Consider the following 7,780-nt stretch of genomic DNA (forward strand, 5'->3'; position numbering starts at 1 on the left):
TTCACTAGGCAGGCCCGTGCTGAAGTGTGAAGGTTCTGTTCCGTTCCTCATTATGCTTTAAATTTTATTAAGGGAATGTTTTGAACATATATTTATATTTAAACAAAAACTATGTAAATTATATTTTGCCTACTGTATTAAACAAAAAAAAAAAATTCAAAATATTTTATTTCGTAAACTTACATACTAGTTACAATAGTTGATGGGGCATCCTTTTAAGTATAAAGTACCTGTGCCAGGATACCCCGCTCTTCCATATACTAAGTACATTTTAAATAGTTTACGAGTTAATTAGTTTTAAACTATGTAGTTATTTACATTCAAATTTAGACTATAAAGATAAAGAAGATATAAAATAAATAAACAAACTAATTAATTTAAATATATAATACGTATATAAATAGGATAATTTAACATAAATATATTAAAGCTGAGTAGAATACCTAAAATAGAATATATATTATACATAAGATATACTTTTCCTATATATATATATATATAGGAAAAGTAATGTATACCTCAATATAATTTCACATATAATACCTAGGTTAATAATGTGTGTGACAATAAGTATAAGTAACTAGAAAAAATCTCATTTATTGATGTGTTTTAATAGTATTTCTGAGTCCACAATACCAATACTACTTATCCACCTTTTACATGCCCTTTTATTACGCTCTAAGTGAGATTTTACATCGGCTGGTATTTTGTTATACAGTCGCGGGCCAAGCCAATAGTAAAATCTCTGCCCAAAAACAGTATTTGTAGCATCTACCAGTAACTTACCTACGTGTGCGGATCGGGTAACAACTCGAGTATTCAGTTTATGTAGATGTTTATTGTTGTGGTAATAATTACACAGCCTGTACATATGCTGTTGTCGAATATTAAGGACACCTGCTTCTTTATAGAGATCCTCATTATGATAGCGTGACGGTTTTTTGTTTATCACACGAATTATACTATTTTGGGCAGGTTGAGCCAAACTAAGCGTAGTGGCGCAAGCACCTCCATATGCTAAAATGCCGTAGTCAATGACGGTGTGTGCAAGAGCATAGTAGACACTCCACATTAAGCTACTATCAGCGATGTTACGAAGCTGCCAAAAAAAGTGGATCAAAGACCGAAGTTTCTTGGAAATGGCGATTATGTGCGGTTTCCAAGAGATGCCTTTATAACTGCATGGACTCCACAGTTTTTATATTTACACATTGTACATTCATAGCTCTCGCTCTACCTACTCGGGTTATAGTATACAGTAGGTATACAAAGTAGTTGAATTTTCTAAAGAAAAATAAAATAAAATAATATCAGTTATTTAACGCATCAGTTTAAGCATCTCAAGCACATTCCATGTTTAGTGCCGCGCCCTCATTCTAGCTACTTAGGTACAGAAAGAGGCGGTGGCGGGCGGCTAAAGGCGTAAGCGAAGAAAATGAGGTCACACAAATGTAAGACTACTAGTACCTACGTAAGAAGCTATATGTAATTTTTCGAATAACCTTTTGAATAAATAATAAATAAATCATAGTACTCATTCCCATACTATGATTTTTGCACTAGGTTCTGTATCTGGGGAAATAATATTTTTAACCGACCGAATGGCGTAGTGGTTGGTGACCTGACTACTGAGCCGATGGTCCCGGGTTCGATTCCCGGCTGGGGCAGATATTTGTTTAAACACAGATATTTGTTCTCGGGTCTTGGATGTGCCCGTAAAATGGCAATAGGCCCGCCCCCTATTACATTGGGACTAACACAACACTCTGGCGAAAAGTGGGTGCAGCAATGCACCTCTGCCTACCCCGCAAGGGAGTACATTAGTACAAGGCGTGAGTGCGTGTTTTTTTTTTTTTTTTTTTAAATATTTTTAAATTAGTTAAAAAGCTTTTTTTTTAATGAGTCATACCGTTTTAATTTATTTATTAATACCTTTTTTAACATCATGTACAGCTAATAAAGCCAACATTTCGATGATGAGTGACTGGTGCAAAATAGCATTACGTCCCTTGCTACTGTACATTTGAATAAAATAGAAGAAAAAAGACTACTTACCTATGATATTCTTTAGTTAGTACTTAAGTAGGTACTTTAATTATTGTGTAGGTACATGTATAGGATTATTAAACAAATACAATTATTTTGAGGTTTCTTGAATATCAGGTTATAGGTACATACAATGTTAATTAACAAAAGCTCTGTTCTCTGGAAAATGCTGGAACCTAACGTCGCAATTTCGACGAACCACTGCGGTCCAAGTTAAAAGCGATTTCCTTTATTTCAGCGAATCTTGCAAATTTTCTCAAGCAAGGAAAAATTCAATTCAAGATACCGATAGTCCGCTAAATAACACAATAAGCATGAGGTAGATAATTAGTTATTGCCGATTCTTTTTTATAATTGCACAAAAGTTGGTGCATAAATCCATGAGCTTTTATTTTTTTCTAGAAATTCTAAATGAAAATTGCACAAATGGTGGAAATTCCACACTTAATAGCGCACACAAAAATTTTTAATGTAATGGCTTAAAAAAAAAACTTTGAACTATATATACCGTCGCATTTGACACATAAGCTGATCTCCCGTATCTTGCACCACGCTAGGGCGGGCGGGCGAAAGCTCCGCGCATGAATGGGTTGCTGACGTCATAGGGCGGGCGGGGGCGGGGGCGCGGGACAGCCTTGAACTTGCTGCATCGATTGCACTTGACATTGCGCCTCCCCAAGCTAAAGGTTGAATGCCACTGGGGTCGCTATGGTGTTTGCGTTTTAAAGGTGACAGGGGAGTTGAGACCATAGAAGTATACTCTGTCCATCTTATTATTGGTTTTTTGACGTTCGCTTATGTCTGGTAAAAGTTAAGTTGGTTTTCGTTTGCAGTCATCAAATATGTATTGGATTTCGAATGTCAAAAAAACATTAAGAAGATGGACAGAGTATAGTTATAAGTTATAAGTAATTAAAATAATGGTTGAGAGAGGTTAACACATGGTAGTACCAGTATCTGAATAAAATTATGTACAATATTCATATGTTGATCATAAATTAATAAATTTTTTTTGCACTAAATTAATACCTAACTGATGTGAATCAGTTTAGATTTTTTACAATTGATTGGGGTTTTTTTTGTTAAATACCATATGTAAGATTACCTAGCCAGTCACTAAGGTAGTACCTACTTACTGTTCTACCAAGGTGTTGTGAACTTCCGATACTTGTAAATCCAATGCTACAAAAACAAGGTTAGCTTTTATCTTTAGTCCTTACTTTACGAATTTCAATAAAACTTATAATCGGTTTGTACAAACCCACTTACATTCAATGAAAAACATTGATAAGAATCATGATGTTGCAAAAAATAGGAACTAGGAGACTTCTGAATTCTGAATGTTGATGATTCTTATTGTCAGTTTGCATAAAGCTATCTAATAATTTATGTCTTTCTGATGACGGGCTGTTACACCTACTTTGATACCATTTTAACAGTTTGTAACTGATTATGTGCATTAGTATAAGAATTACTAGATCCATGATTTTTTTCAGCAAGATTGTTGCAGCAAATGTTCCAACTGGTTAGTAGTATAAGGTATGTATACTTGTTTGACGTGAAAAACAGATTCTTAATACTTACTTAAGTAATTCTGTAATGGTTTGAGTTGGTTACGCGCAACGTGTCACGTATCATAGCTGCATACTGCATGGGTGGTAGTAGCCCTGCAGTACCTGATGTAACTGCAGAAGGTACTTATATCACGAACTGATTTTTTACGAATTTGGTGTTAACTTTGGTGTTTGGTGGTGTTCCCAGGTCTTGGATGTGCCCGTAAAATGGCAATAGGCCCGCCCCCTATTACATTGGGACTAACATAACACTCTGGCGAAAAGTGGGTGCAGCAATGCACCTCTGCCTACCCCGCAAGGGAGTACATTAGTACAAGGCGTGAGTGTGTGTGTGTGTGTGTTGGTGTTAACTTCAATATTTTATTATGAAGTTGAGGCGTATCACTTCATTCATTCGTCCAAATGTGTTTGCGATATACCTTTCTATCCAGGGCCATACATACATGAGTATATACATGGGTCTATGATGTACTTATGCCAAAATTTATTTTGAAATTTAGTTCTTGGTTATATGCCGTAGTTATAATATAATGGGGAGGAGAATCTTTTCTAGAATTAATAAAAGTTGAAAATCATCAGAGAGACAAATAGTCATTTATTAACCCTTACAATACGACTTCACCCTTTAGAACCAAAACCTAAAATCAGAGCTCACATAATGAAGTAAATAGCCTGCATTAAAACATTTCCATCACGCCCTCGCGTAGTGATGTCCACAGTTCGTACTGACGCTACTGTCGTCATTAGCGATAACGATAACGCTATATCGTCTAAATACATCGTCATTATCATAATGCAACGCGATAGTGTTCGCGAAAATAACGTCTGAGGACATTTGTTAAGTAATTAATGTTTGATGTGAGTCAGGGAATGAAAAAGTTCTAGAATGCGTGACTATTGTTTGGTATTTCCATATTGTGTGTGTTTATGTAGGTATCTACTGCGCTGAAAATATAATTGAGATCGACATATTGTCTGAAAAAAAGTTAGATAGTCTTTAAAAGGTTTTTGTTTTTTTATAGGGGATATCCTCTTGCGAGAGTGTTTTGTTTGCAGGCCACCAGAATAAGAATAACTGCCGTGGCCTGGGATCGAACTGCGGGCGTCGGTACACGTCTGGAGATTATAAATTTACCCGATCCTATAAATAAACAAAACAGCCGCAATTAAATGCAATCCGCACTTAATGTTTACTTTCACAAATTAATAAACGCAATATTTGTCAGAGTTATCAGTAAAAGTGTATTGTGTGTACTGTGTAATAATAATACGCCCTTATCACTATTAATAGCTCGTATAATATAATGATGAGGTATCTCTATGTACTCAGAGATAAGAGCACGCCAGGACCGCGTGCTCAATTGTTTATACCTAAACTGCATTAGATACTACATGCTATCAGGTGGAGTACCATCAGCACATAAGTAGACTTTTGAAGTTGTATGACATCTTGATCAGCGCCCCTGTCGGTAACGTTAGAAACTATTAAAACGCATACAAAAATCGACTAGAGTAAATAATATATTTTGTGATATCGCTCACAAGAGAGACATTCCAACGAATGCGGTATAGGTAGAGTAGAATATTTTTTGTAAACCACGTCCATAAAACATGTGTATACCCACCTATATCGTTAACTACGACTCTATAATCATTGCGTATTGATTGGATGACAGCTCGCCAAAACTCAAATTTTGTGAAGAAAGACGATTTACCCCCTGTTATTTTCACTTATATTCTACAGGGTACTTATATGTAAACAGGGGCTTAAATGCAGGGTAGTAGCAATGTAGCATTTTAATACTACAATTAGCCATCCATTTTAATGCTATTGTGGTTTTCTAATACGGTCGCGTGCAAAGCATCTCATTGCCATTTTCCGCTTAATTAATCCGCTGTCAAAATGCTCTAAAACCTAGTTCATAGGTAAAAGACTACAATGTTGCAAATACCTAGTAGGTTAGGAGTTCATGGCTTTTAAATCGTGGCCGAAATCTGTCGGATGTGATTGTCAGGTTGTTAATAAGATAATTATCGAATTACTGTGTTAAGTTCCTGAAGATGATCAGAAAATTGAGTGCAAACATACCAATTATCGTGTTAAGCTAAGACACTGCTGATAATGTTATTACATATATTGCCAATATGATGATGATGTCATTATAATCATCAGCCCATAGCAGTCCACTGCTGGACGTAAGCCTCTCCCAAAGCACGCCACTGGATGCAATACATAATATACTTATAGCTTTCCGTTGATGATGTACTACCGATTTAGTCAAAAAAAAGTTCCTATTTCTATCTATCTAACCTATCACGTGAATACAAATATCTTCGGGGATTACAGTCGTGAGCGTATGTATGTGTGTATTTATGGTACTTATACATACGTTATAACATCATGTTTGCTGCCTGCACTTTATTTCAAGACCATCGTTAAAGGGCCAGTAAAGCCTTGGGGCAAACAACATAATGAATGAATCAGACTCTATATTTGAAAATTCAAATATAGAGTCTGATTTAAGGCATTTGCCTTACTTCATTCCGCGATAAAAATATTCACTTGGCCTTTTTAAAAGTGAAACTGAATTTCTAAAAGTTTAAAACCAAGAAATGGCTCATTTTGTCGGCTTTCATTATATTTATTAAAACACCGTGTAATGTCAGTATACATCTCCCATCTGTCATAAGTCTCGTTCACAATGTGTCTTGCTTAGTGCCAATTTCTCCATTGTCGGTTAGAGCATAACCAGGTATTATTGGTTGACTTTTGACACATCTATCAAGAAGTTAGTATGGAGATGACGTATAATAAAATTGATCAACCAATACCTGGTTACGATTTAACCAACTATTGTGAAATTGGAGCTTAGCCTGCCTCATGCAGCTCCTATAGGTACTCTACTCTGTCCATTATATCATTGGTTTTTTCACATTCGAATTCCCATAGGTACATATTTGATGACTGCAAAGGAAAACCAAATTTACTTATACCAGACATAAGGAAACGTCAAAAATGTAATAACATAGTGCTTGGAAGCTCTATAGGTGGTACCTACTAGCTTTCTTCCTAAGATTATAAAAGTGGTTAATTATTCCAACATGGCGGTGGGCGTTCTACGTTTGGCTGTTAGGAGTTTCACTAGGAGACAATCGTCTATCTATCCCAACGATTTCCGGTTCCTCGGTAGTTAGGTACACTAGAGTATGTCCAGTTTTCCACTAGACTAGAGGATCTAATACTCACTTGCGCCAAGTGTTATTCAGTTCAATCCGGCTCTGTATCTGGGTTCGCGACCTGCCTCCCACGCTCCCTCTCTGTATATGTTATGAATGTTGAACTAGCCGCCTTTACGATAAGATAATACGCTATGTGGGTTGCAGCTTTGATAATAGTTATGAAAAGGAGAGTCTTTTAAGGATTACTTCTTAGCTTGTTATGGTAAATTAAATTATACTTTCAATGGTATATTTTTAATAAAAAAATATGGTAACTATCGCTATTATGATAGCGATTTCATTTTGATATAATATAAAATGTACAAAAGGAATTGTGGCCCATGAGGGGATCGAACCCGCGACCTTCGCGTTATTAGCACGACGCTCTAACCAACTGAGCTAATGGGCCGATGGGAGCAGTGGCCGAAAATATCGAACCATTACTCTTGGAAATGGGAAGGCGGAGCATTGGTGGAATAGAATAGAATACATTTTCTTTGATGGTGGTGTAACCTATAGCGTTATCCAGCAGAATTTGTCCGCTATTGATGATGATGAAGAGCATAAGGTCAATAAAGTTCGGCAGAATTTATAAGCTACATCTTCTTGGCGCCCTACTTAATCTTAGGCAATAAATTACAGCAAACTGTTTATAAAATACTTCAACTTGCCGAAGTAACTCATAAATAACTTACGTAATATACCTAACTTGCTTTATGTATTACCTAACATATGTCATTGCACCTAAGTACCTAGCTATGTATTTTGTATTAATAACGACCAGACGCGTGCCTTTTACAATAATATCCTGTACAAAGGTGGCATACAGTGACCGTCGACCCTAAACCGAGGGAATTGAATCATAACAACACTGAGATCTTACTTTATGATTATTGATTAGATTGGTTGCATCGTTCCTCGTTGCTGGCAAACATCATCAT

At 36.1% G+C, this 7,780-nt stretch overlaps 1 non-coding gene across 1 annotated transcript; it reads right to left on the bottom strand.

Annotated features, from left to right (window-relative positions):
• Window positions 1-7,174: 7,174 nt before the first annotated feature.
• Window positions 7,175-7,248, bottom strand: Trnai-aau. Its single transcript has one exon. It is a non-coding gene; the product is annotated as a tRNA-Ile (tRNA).
• Between the last annotated feature and the right edge of the window lie 532 nt (window positions 7,249-7,780).

This window comes from Plutella xylostella, chromosome 4, assembly GCF_932276165.1.
Source record: "Plutella xylostella chromosome 4, ilPluXylo3.1, whole genome shotgun sequence".
Taxonomy (NCBI): domain Eukaryota; kingdom Metazoa; phylum Arthropoda; class Insecta; order Lepidoptera; family Plutellidae; genus Plutella; species Plutella xylostella.